Raw genomic sequence first — 12,688 nt, 5'->3', positions numbered from 1 at the left:
GCGTTCTTTATTCCACTTTTCAGTCATTATCATTATCACTGTTAGCCTCAGTGCATACTCTTGGGACTTTAAACTAATAATAATAACATCGAACCAATTTTATATTTAAATTATTGTTGCTGGTATAAAAAAAAAAAGTATAACTTTATCTTAGTTTACTTCTATCTCCCAAGATAACAGCAATTGAAGGCAATATATATGAAGTTTTACAAAGCTGTAGTATGTATGTTTTAGGTCTACGTCAATTGCCCACTGCTTTGGATAGATCAAAATCATCTAACAATGTTCAGTTCTAGCTTGAAGATAAATTGGACACTTTGAACGTTATAACGAAACTTTGAACTTTATTACGAATTTGTTATTATTTAATTTTTGTTAATTCAAGTTCATAAAAATAAAAACTACTGGCTAGTAAAAATGGGGAATTCTATCGCCATTATGGTATGGCGCCGTCGTTTTCCAAGCATTGAGTTATATCATACTTAACGATGTCTTCACCAACCTGCATGAATCAAATTAAAGAGATTATGGATTTTCTTTAAAGTATTCACAGTGATCGTTAAACAAGTCATAAAAAGAAGTTCGCATTTCAAGTTATCTCAAGTTGTAAGTTATTTCCGCCTCGGTCATCAAATAAGAATCACCTTTGATAATTGAACAACGTGTTGGTTATTGAGTTCTCCTAAAAACTATTGAGTCCGTTTCTGGATAACGCAAGTTCATTTTTCCTTATCCCTGTTACACGTATTTTCCTTCTAAATTTCATATTTAAATTTCACATAAGTGACGAAAATCGTGAAAGCTACTGTTGTACCAGAAAATAATTTAGTGAGAAAGAGTGCATTTCTCAAGGATACCAATAACTGCATCCGAGCCTACCAGCGCTCCTAAACGAATACTAGCATGTAACAAAGATAAACATTAAGACTTTCGGAACGATAAAAAAAATGATGTTCAGAGAACCACAGTTAGCATTCATTACCTACGTTAAATTTTTAAATAACAGTGAAGTCATAAGTCTAACAATCCCCCAGATATGTAGGCTAAATGACACTAATGGTAATTATAAAAGAATGATAAATGGATGATAATTAGTGGAATGAGGAACTAGGGAGACATGACAGACAGCTACAAAAGTCCACTTATGCTTTTTACCCTTCTTATGTCACTAGCATACCACTTCAGTAACCTTACTCTTTGAACCTATGTAAAAACTTATTTTTATTCTAATCTATTTTTTTTATTCTACTTAAAATAATAAATTTAGAAGTTCCTTGTTCCTTCTGTGGTGGTACAGGGCTTACGCGTGCATTTCTCCATGTTAAGAACCTTTGTTTCAAGTTGTACCACTGGGAATTAGGATGTTGTCCCCTACAAATTTCCATTGGTGGATCTTCCAATGACTTTCAACATGGGGTGTGGATATGGTATCACTCTGGAAGAGGAAGATACTGGAAGATTATGTGTACGGACAAAAATGAATATTTAAACTGTGAAACAGATTTAAGGGGGAGATAGAAGTAATAGACTAGTAAGATATCAACAGAGAGAGAGAGAGAGAGAATGGTGTGATAAACTGAATTAAAGTAAAATAAAATAAATAATTACTCTAAGAAATAGATTTAAAGAGAGAGATAGTTGAAGTGATAGACTAGTGAGATATCAAAAGAGAGAGTGTGTTGTGTATAAGCTAAACTAAACTAAACTAAAATAAAATAAATAGTTAAGCTATGAAATAGACTCAAAGCGGAAACTAGTTTCAGTGATAGACTAGTCAGATATCAAAAGAAAGAGAGAATGGTATGTATAAACTAAAATAAAATAAATAGTTAAACCGTGAAATAGATTCAAAGAGGGAGAAAGTTAAAGTGATAGACTAGTTGGATACGAAAAAAGAAGTGTGTGCTTGTGTGTAAGAGTAAATATGTGTATATTTACTATATAAACTTTAATTCTACTGGGCCGTGGTGCATGGGGTCTTAGTTCGATCTCAGTCTGCGCCAAGTGAGCTTTCTGGTGGACAAATACCGTGTGCATGGGTTTTCTCGAGGTTCTCTCGTTTCCTCCCAATTTCTTCATTCCGTCATTTCATTCATTTCCCATCATTACTGTCTCCTGTAGCGTAGCCGGCATAAACGTTGGACGTAAAACTTAAGGTTTAATTTTATTTTACCTTCATTCTATGCTGAACCCTATGTATTAACCCGTATCATATTTATAAGATGTTTCTGAGTTTATACATGTATACTGTACTGTATTCTATACATATAGAACATCCTGTCACGTTGCTTGTAATTCCAGTTAGACCTAATTATTATAGACAAACAATATAAATTATAAAATTCAGAAACAGTGACTCAATAAACTATCCAATGTAATTTGAGATCAAGCTTCAGTTAGTCCAATTAGAGAATTAGGACAAAAACAAGAAACTGATAGTATGCATGAAAGACACAGGAGAATGAAGGATAAACAGTGAGCAGAGAGAAGGAGAAAAATAGAAAGTATAGCGAAAGCACAGAGATAGATCTATTTTGTTACGTAGCAGGTAATGTTACTTTATAAAGGAACTATGAATTTAGTATTAAATTGGATTAATGGTTCAAACACATTGTATCTCAATATATATCAGTTCCATTTGTGTCCAGTTAGTGAGCGACAAACAAAATAAATTGTACAATGGTAATAAAACAGTGATCCAATGCGCCGTGCAAAAAATTTATCTGTGTTCAATCATCAATTTATGTCAAATTAGTGAATAATAGAAAACGCGGAATTGAGTTTATCAGTGAAAGAGACATGGATATAAAGAGAAAAGAGTGAGAAAAGGTAAGAGATAACTAAAGAATTGATGGAGATAATAGATGTGGTACAATAGGGAGATAAGGACGAGAGAAAGACAGAGAGATATGAATGCGTAGTGAGAAAGGTGCAATTGAGGGTGAAATTAGTTGAGGTTCTTTCTTTCTACTCTTCTACTTTTATGTTTTCTCTTTCCTTTTTGTGTTTCTCTCTCTCTCTCTCTCTCTCTCTTTCACACACACAAACACACACCCACATATAGAAAACGTCCATAATGAATAAGTCATCGTTAGAATGTATGGGTTCCCATTTAGTTAATGCTTCACTTCTTCTTTAAATTCAAACTCTGATTACATGCTTCTTTATCTCATGTTTTCTTTTTCCTAATTTTAACCTTTTATCTAACTCTCAATGGCTTTGTGAGGTAGATTCAATTATGCCTTCCTTTGTAATTTGTGCCTCTCTCAGATTAGTACAATCCCTGAATCTCATCGATTATTTTTTTTTCTTTTTGACTGCAATCCTTGTTTTTTCTTTCTTTCTTTCGTTTCATATTCTTTGTATAACTTGAATATTCACTTTCACAACCGTAGTTGCTCCTTCGTCTATGAGAACATCTTATTTTCTTTTGTATCGCTAAAGTGAATCTTGTCCATGTATATACACAGAGCGGCGCAATGTTCATCCAATCTTCTTTAAAAGCATATTGTCTGATTGGTGGACTAATACAGAGGATTTTGGACTTTGTTTACCTTGAAGGGATTACGTAATATTCATGCTTCTCTTTACTTAATGGATGCAAGCAAGCTTAAATTGTGTTCAATTTTCGTAGAGAAATCGTGTTTTCGTATTTCAGAAAGGAAAAAAAAAGAGCATTTTAAAGAAATGTCCAGAAAATTAGTGTAGCTGGCTAATTAATTAACTTATTCTACCAATTCAAGGAGCATAAAAGGTAACTACGCAGAAACAGAATTAATATTCTGTTCTTCTTCTTTGCTATTCCAACTCAATCACAAACCTTCTTATTATTAACTCTTCTCACAATTTTCGTGTGAAACAAAACTCGTGGTAAACAATGCCGGGAAACCAACAGTATGGAGATTTTGTTGAATAAACAATCTGCGGTGAAGGCAGCAAAAACGGGCATGTCAACTTACATTTATGAATAAATCTCTACTGGTAATTTAAACAGTCTGTACTAGGGATGGCCAAAATTTTCCGGAATCCAGATTCCGGAAGGTTTATTTTCCAGAATCGGAAATTTCACTTTCCGCATTTCGGAAAAATCCGGAATTTAGAAAATTCCGGAATTTAGAATAATTCCGGAATTCGAAAAAATCAGACATTTTTCGTATTCCTGAACTTTTTTCAGGTATTTTTTATTCAGTCGTATTCAAGCATTTCTTAAATTCCGGAGTTTTTTTGAAATCCGGATTTTTTGCGAGATTGAAATTTTTCCAAAACCCCGATATTTTTTCCGAAATCCGGATCTTTTCCGTAAACAGATATTTTTAATTCCGTAATTTTTCCGAATTCCTGAATTTTTCTCAAATCTGGAATTATTCCGATTTTACTCTCCGGAATTCCGAAAAGTAAAAATTACGGAATTGGCCATTTCAAGTCTATACTATATACTTCTACTACTCTAAATATACGTTGTATTAACTTCACTAACCCTTTTCAAAGTTTAAAGAAAGCATCTTATATTTAAGGTTAAATTGATGCCAAAGAGCATCATTCTAGACTCCATACACAGGGTATTTCAAAACAACACCGAAAACGTTTGGGAGGTGATTCCTGACACCAAGATAAGACGAAAAGTATAGATCAACCTGTGTGCACAAATGCTTCCTTTCGGAATTATAGGCTGCCGAAAACATGAAAAATTGAACTTTTAAAGGCCCCTATACCCAATACTATGGGACCTACCGTAGTCGTGTCAAGACTTTTTTTAGGAACTAATATGTGGCCTATCCAAATATCCATGTTTCAAAATCCTGTGGTACTTCCGCAACAATTTTTATAGAGGCAGTTTGGCTACGCGCATATAATTTGAAGCACACAAAAACTATGGAACTATGGACCTTTTAACATTTTTTTTTCATGTTTTCGGTAGCCTACAATCCGAAAGGAAGCATTTATGCGCCCAGGTTGGTCTAGGCTTTTCGTCTTATCTTGATGCCAGGAATCACCTCCCAAACGTTGCCGGTGTTGTTTTGAAACACCCTCTATATACCGTCTCATACGCTTAGTACGTGAGGTATATATCTTCTTATACCTCAAGTATGCAGGGTTTAACCTCATGAATATGTGTTTTAAGGTTTAGCCAAAAAAGAACCTCCAAATGACTTTATAATTTTAATCTAAAAATATTATTGTGGTATTTAACCTAAGGAAAATTAAACCTCAGCACTTACTACGTCCACATGGATAACCAAGGTTAAAGTCACCGTTACTTTTCAAGATGTTAATTTTGTCTTCATTAACTAAGTCAACCGAAACAATTGTTCTAGCTGTATATCACAAGAAACTGAATTCAAAAATCGCTTTCGTCCAAGAATTACCATGTGGTTTAACGGACGGATGAATTAGCATTAAAATCTTTCAATGTTTACTAGCGTTATTTCAATAAATAAATAGTGTGTTCACCCAAATTTAACATAATATTGTCTTCTTTGGCTATATGCTTCAGAGACTTGTACATTACGGAAGTTACAGAAAAAAAATATTTACAGAGCTTTAAAATATGATGTCGCAGGAAGATGTAGACGACAAAATGGACAGAGTATCAACGAAGATATTTTAAAAGGGATAGGAGAGAAGAGAGCGCTTTTAGCCAGCATTCTTTGTAGGAAGACCAAATGGATTGGACAGATCTTGCGAAAAAATTGTCTTCTTTATACCGGGACAGAAGACAACATGGAAGGAGAGAGTGGAAAAGGAAAAACAAGAACACAAATGATGGATGATTTAAAAAACAGAATATACTGGAAAGTTAAAGGAGGAAGCTGAAGATTGAGAAACTAGAAGAAACATTTCCAGACCTAAACGTAAACAAAAAAAGTATTAGTCCGAGGACCTGCCAAAAGGCAGAGTACTTAATAATAATAATAATAATAATAATAATAATAATAATAATAATAATAATAATAATAATAATAATAATAATAATAATAATAATAATACTTTAGCCATTCTATCCATAACAACAGAATGGCCATCTCCTTGATTTCGATCCATTAAAATACATTCTGCACAAAGCTTTTAGGCTCATTAAGACTACGAGGCTCAGGTGAATAGGTCATGAATCCAAATAGAAGAAAAGATAACTACTTTCAACATGCTCTCGACATTTTAACTGGAAACCCAATCGGAAAGAAAACCATTAGCAACACCTAGGTGCAGATAAGTGGACAATATTAAGATGGATCTTGTTATCAAAAATACAACTGATAAAACATAAACGTTATTGTTTCCCACTAATTACTTGTAAGTTTCTCCTACTTCTTCGATTACTGCTGAAAATATTAATGTTTTAAGCAATTCGCCATTTCAGATACGTTCCACATTTGTTTCATACCAACAAAAAGACTTGGAATTTAATCAAAAGTTTCTAAAATGTAACATATCTAGCCAAGTCTCCTCTTTTTATTATAATAATAATAATAATAATAATAATAATAATAATAATAATAATAATAATAATAATAATAATAATAATAATAATAATAATAAAGTGAAATTATAAAAGACATCGTAGGCTCGAATGGCATCTATGTTGAAAATTTGATTGAGATCGGTAGGATGGCTCAAGAGGTATAATGTAACAAACATAGTCATTTAATTTTTATATATAGAGATTTCCAAAGCATGCATTAGAATTTTTCTTGTCATTATTTTAGTGTAATTATGTGTTATTACTAAATATATACATATAGTAATATATAGAACATTGAAGAAATCGTTGTGAAGAGGTTTTATCCTGACGACATTTCTTCCCAGGCGACACTACGTCTCGCTTAATCTAGACCAGGCGAGATTCTGTGTCGCGAGATCATTACAACGAGGTTTTGGTCAGGCGAGATTTTGGGTATGGTGATATTTTGTGGCGCGAGATTTTGGGCCGCGAGGTTTTGGGAGGCGAGGTTGTCACCGCGAGGTTCTGGCCACGAGGTTTTGTACCCAAACCCTAAGAAACGTATCTTGTAATTTAAAAAAAATAGATTATGGTAAACAGAAAAGTAAAATATCAAAGTTTAGAACCTAAATTCGAATTTTTAGTGCGCCCCTTAATTAATCACTTGTAACGATCTGTATTTGCTTTAGGTCAGTAAGAACTGATGTTCGACTGGCGTAAGGTCAATTGCGTTCGTACGTATAGGAACGGATTTATAAACATTAATTTCGAAAATTTAGAAAATTTGACCGAAAAACAGGAACATTTTAATTTCCCTGGTTGCCAACACTGATTTGAGTTGTTCAAATTGGTAAGACGAATAAAGTTATATTTAAAAAAATGGAAATTCGAAAATTCTTATCAAGTGTGAGAGGTAAATTTGACAGTCAGGAAAACAAAAATTATATATATATATATATATATATATATATATATATATATATATATATATATATATATATATATATATATATATATATATATACGAGGGTCACTACGAAAGTTTTGAGATACGCATTGTTGTGGCACAGTATTTGAATTCCAACAATTGCGTTCGGTAGTGGTATCCAGAGCGAAGAAGCGAAGCAAGTTTCAACTCGCCTCGCTTATCGGCGTGGCCGTATCGCCTTCACTTGTTTGTTGATGTGAGCAGTATTCGGCGTCTAGAATGGAGCTTGAAAGAGAACATTTTCGGGCAATGATCCTTTACGATTTCAAAAGGGGTTTGAACGAGACACAAATTCTTGACCGTTTGCAAGGGGCATTTGGGGACTTGCTCCTTCCCGTGCTACAATTTTTCGGTGGTTTGGTGAATTCAGAAGAGGCCGGACATCGCTTAAAGATTAAGAGAGAGCTGGACGCCCGGCAACAGCTGTGTCAGATGGAAACATTGCCGCTGTGGAACAAATGATTCGAGAAAATCCTCGAACAACTTTCAAGGACATTGAATCTACAGTGAACATTGGATCGCCAGCAGTAACAAAAATTAATCATGATCATCTTCGGCTTAGGAAGGTTTCATCTCGTTGGGTGCCTCACACTTTGACTGAACAGAAGAAGCGCATGCGTGTGGAATGGTGTGAAGAAATGCTTGCAAGATTTGATGGAGGCAATTCTCGACGCGTCTCTGACATTGTTACTGGTGATGAGACTTGGATCTATAAATTTGGCACTGAAAATAAACGCCAAGCACACACATCTTTTGATTGTCACAATTTACCACGAAACTTACTTCTCTAATTGACCTTTGTATTGTTGGCATGTTCATTTCATAGCTTTATATACCAATATACAAAATCACCATTATATCCTCTAATAATAGAGACCAATATGTACGCTGTTCCAAAAGTACATGTACTGCTCGTTTGGTTGCGTTTCATCCCTATATGAACCTTATCGATACTTTGGAGATCAAGTACTTCATTTCAGGATAAAATTGGTTCATGAATGTGAAACGATACAAATTTTCCACAAGCTGAGGTCTGTTTTTGTGTATAACATTTCAGCTAAATCAGTTCACCCTTTTTAGCAAAATATAACAAATGGTTACACTTCGTTTTCTTCATTAGGAATACGTTAAATCTTTCTTTCTACTGATTATATAATTGGAATTCTTATTAAGTATCTTACTTAGTTACAGTACACGATTTACTTAAGTCCACCACTTACCAAATTACTCAATGACTGCTTCGCCTTAACAAACTCCGACTTTTAAAAAAATTCTCTTTATTTAACTTAATAAGCTCAACACCTTCGATCATTAATACTTTTATGGTCATTTTAACCAAAATTCAGTCAACCTCCACTATAGTAATTACACTAAAACCCAATCGACATTTCTTTAGTAAATGCTTACAAACTCCATCTTAAATACACAACAAATCTACATAGTAGCTCTCTTCTTTTTCTTTTTACCCAGAATATTACTAACTAAAAAATACTTTCCGCTCTTCATGCTCCCAATAAAGAATATGTATGAAAAAATGTTACAGCTTTAGCACACGATTTCTCCTGCAATGTTTTTCTAAGTATGCTTTAAATCTTGGACTGGCCTCTACATAATACATTTTGTAATGCACATAATATGTTACGTACGTATATCAATCTGTTCTAGTAATATTATTCTTTACATTAGCATATGCATAAGATATAATCGTATTTTTGACTTTCAATACGAGAATATTTTAAAAAATAATTTTTACTAGTATGTTAAAGAAGATGATTTCGTAGAAAATATGTTTTTTCTAATATACATGAAACATGACTCTAATTGGGAATTATATTTCATTTTTGTTAACTTTGAACGAAAAGAAAACATGGAAGTAAATTACCTTTTGAGTCCTTTAACGTTCACCGTTTTCTGTTTGTTTATTTGTTCGTTTTCTTTTTTCTATTTTATTTCTTTCCTTGGCTCTCTTCCCAATATTACTTCCTATCTAATATCCCATTTCCTTTCTGTCAACAAAGAACGAGAGAGGATGCATATATACATGTAAAATAAAGTGATGAGTGATTCTAACAACAAGCAAACGATGATCTTACGAAAAGAAAATATTTACATCTGATTTTTTTTCTTATATTTTCCCTCTCATATTTATAATGCTTTTTTATTTCTCTTTTTTTTGTAGTTGAAATTTCTTCATTTTTTTTTTACAAACCTTCTTTCTCATCAGCAGAATTGGAATCAAATTTCCGATAAAAGCTCTTTTTTTATTTCTTTCAAAATTGTTATCAAAGACAGGAATAGGGAAATAGCATTGAATGGTTTTAACAAGTTACCGGTGTATGCGGACAAAATAGGATTTTATAAGAAATGAGTTAAGATCAGATCAATAAAATATGAATATTCTATCAATAATAATAGAAAAAGTGGTCTGGAAGATGTTGAGAAATTAGATACAGTTATTCGACAAGTTTCAACCGACGCAACTTACCATTGGTTCAAACCTTTGCGTTAAATGGTTATTATCATCAACGATCTATAATAATAATAATAATAATAATAATAATAATAATAATAATAATAATAATAATAATAATAATAATAATAATAATAATAATAATAAATATATCACTAATATGGAGTTGATTTTGAGTTTAACGTCACTTTCAGCAGATAGACTATTTCAGACGAAACCTACTGATTAACGTGGAATTCGAGCCACATGAGCTCCAGCCGGGAATCGAACCCGGGTCTCCCATGCCAAATGCGTTCATGTTGACCTTTTAGCCACGAAGGAGCTCTATCACTAATATAGAAAAGCTGCTACTGTATATTACTGTCTTACTTAGATCATAGAAACATAAATAAACATACAAATAGATTAGAAGTAAGTAACCGTAGATTAGAAGAAGCGTCTATGAACATAAATTATTTTCTTTTTTTAATTTGTGAGAGTTCATATGACCAAATTTTATACAACTTAATATTATGAAGTATCCGATTGACTCCAGAATCAGCTACTTCTTATATTATATACTTTTATAGCATTTATCACAATCCATTCAATTCACAACTTTAATTTTAAAAAACACTATCTTTCTGGAAGCTTTGTAAATGTGGGTGTGGAGAAGAATGGAAAGAATTAATTGGGTCGAGAGGAAAACGAATGGGGGTGTTAGAAATGGTGAGGGAGAAAGAAACACTTTTAGTTGTCATTAAGAAGAGAAAGAGAAACTGGTTGGGATACTGCCTAAGAAGAAATTGTATTATGAGGGATGTGGTATAGGGTATGGTGGCAGGAAAGACAGGGAAAAGGCGAACGAGGATACAAATAATGGACGATATAAAAGCAGAAAGATCATACGTGAAGACAAAGAAGTTAGCGGAGGACCATGGAACATAAAAGCTTCTCAGCTGGGGTAAGTAACCTATCTATACGGGCACTATACCTATGATGATGATTATATGCTGTACACAGACAGGCAAAGCATTTGTTAAACTATTCAACAAATTTCATTAGACTGTAGAAAAGAAGAAATATAATTACAAACTACGTTCCCTTCCAGCTTTGAACTACACATCATTTCTTTCGATACACAGACTTTTGAAACTAATTGAACGTCGACGTCAATATTGCCCTGGAGGAAAAACAATCGATCTGAGCAGTTGTGGTTGATTGTGATATCGTAGTTTTCTTCGTAAAGTGAAGAGCTCCACGTCGGACCATTTGGAGAAAATTTGTCTCGAGGCTGAAGAACCATACTAGACTCCGTTAGGGTTCATCGCATTCATTAGAGGTGTTTACCAAGTGAGTGTTAAGTTTCACTGTTGAGATTTTGGAATAAGCACCAGTGTCGTCTCACCTAGCTTTAGATAAAATATCCAGGTTCATCATTACAAGTTATTCTCGTAATTTCATCGTTCATATTTTAAAATTCAAATTATGAGCTGTAGTCACAACCTCCATTTTCTACAACACCGAGGATCAACGTGTATTTGGGAAGTATTGTGCTTAAATCATATCCTAAGTTAACTTCTTTTCTTGCTCTTCTCCTCCTCATTTTTACTTCTCACCAAATCTAGTCAATTTTCTTGCATTTTGTTACCGTTCTGTTTCATTTAAGCTCTTCTTAGCATAATTGGTATAATTAATGTTAGGTTATATGGGATAGTTGTCATTTTCATCCCCTGACAAAAATATATGTGGCCCAGAAAAACAATATGACCCAGGTGACCCAGAGTAAAAATATCCGGATGATCCAGAATAAAAAAAAAAAATATGACCAGGTAAACCATAATAAGATAATATGGCCCAGACGACCCAGAATGAAAAACATGATACAGGTGACCCAGAATATAAAGTATGACCTAAGTGATCCAGTATAAAAATATGACGCAAGTGACTCAGAATAAAAAAAAATATGACCCAGCTAACCCAGAATTTAAAAATATGACAGAAGTGACCCAGAATTTATTTTAAAAATGTCCCAAGTGACCGTGAGTCATGTTACCACAATAATAGGAGTGTGAATCGAGATGAACGAAAAATTGTGATAAGTGGAAGAAAAGAAGGGAAATTGAAAAGTAACATTAACGACTAAGAATAAAGATAGAGATGAAATTTAAAAATAGATATGGACGGCAAAAAATATTTTGTATTGTACTCTTTGCCAAAAAGAAAAGTTTCATATCATGATGAATAGTAATCAATAACCTAAAATTGTACCGTGTTATGCAAAAGTGAACTAAGCGCCAAATTTTGAAAATCCACGTAAATGCGACGATTGGTTCCTGATAAGCATCAGAACGTTTTGCACAATCGAAAAGAGAGGAAAACCAACACCTTTCCAGAAAAAGAAACATAATTTCACTTTTGATTACGGCTACATTAATGCTGGACATCAACCTTTAAACGTAATTTTCTTGAAAGTATGAAAGTGGCGCTTAGTTCGCTTTCACAGGACACGGTACAATTGTATTACAACATATTATTATCAGTTTTCTGTGGTTACTAAAGTTGCTAACTGACAAGACAAACATGAACATATACAAACTGAACAACAATAAAATATTTGTATAGAGTATTCGCTGCTCTTAGTCGATAATAGAAACTTCTGTTAAAAATTAAATCATACCTAATACTAGACTAGTATTTTTAGTCCAAATTGTTAATTTTACAACACTATACTTCAGGATTGATACTTAAAAGAAGTTTGTTATAATTATTATTAGAAGCTGTGGTGACTCAAGGAACACTGAAATCTGTG

The 12,688-nt window shown here is 33.2% G+C and overlaps 1 protein-coding gene across 1 annotated transcript in view; it reads right to left on the bottom strand.

Moving 5' to 3' along the window:
• LOC145671501 (KH domain-containing, RNA-binding, signal transduction-associated protein 2-like) overlaps positions 1 to 12,688 on the bottom strand; it is a 1,003,314-nt gene that overhangs the window by 20,886 nt on the left and 969,740 nt on the right. The gene's annotated exons all lie outside the window — the stretch shown is intronic.

The sequence above is a fragment of the Thermobia domestica genome, chromosome 2 (genome assembly GCF_964235325.1).
Source record: "Thermobia domestica chromosome 2, izTheDome1.hap1.1, whole genome shotgun sequence".
Lineage (NCBI taxonomy): Eukaryota > Metazoa > Arthropoda > Insecta > Zygentoma > Lepismatidae > Thermobia > Thermobia domestica.
Note: the sequence above shows the minus strand (reverse complement) of the source record. Positions and strands in the feature narration are given on the sequence as shown.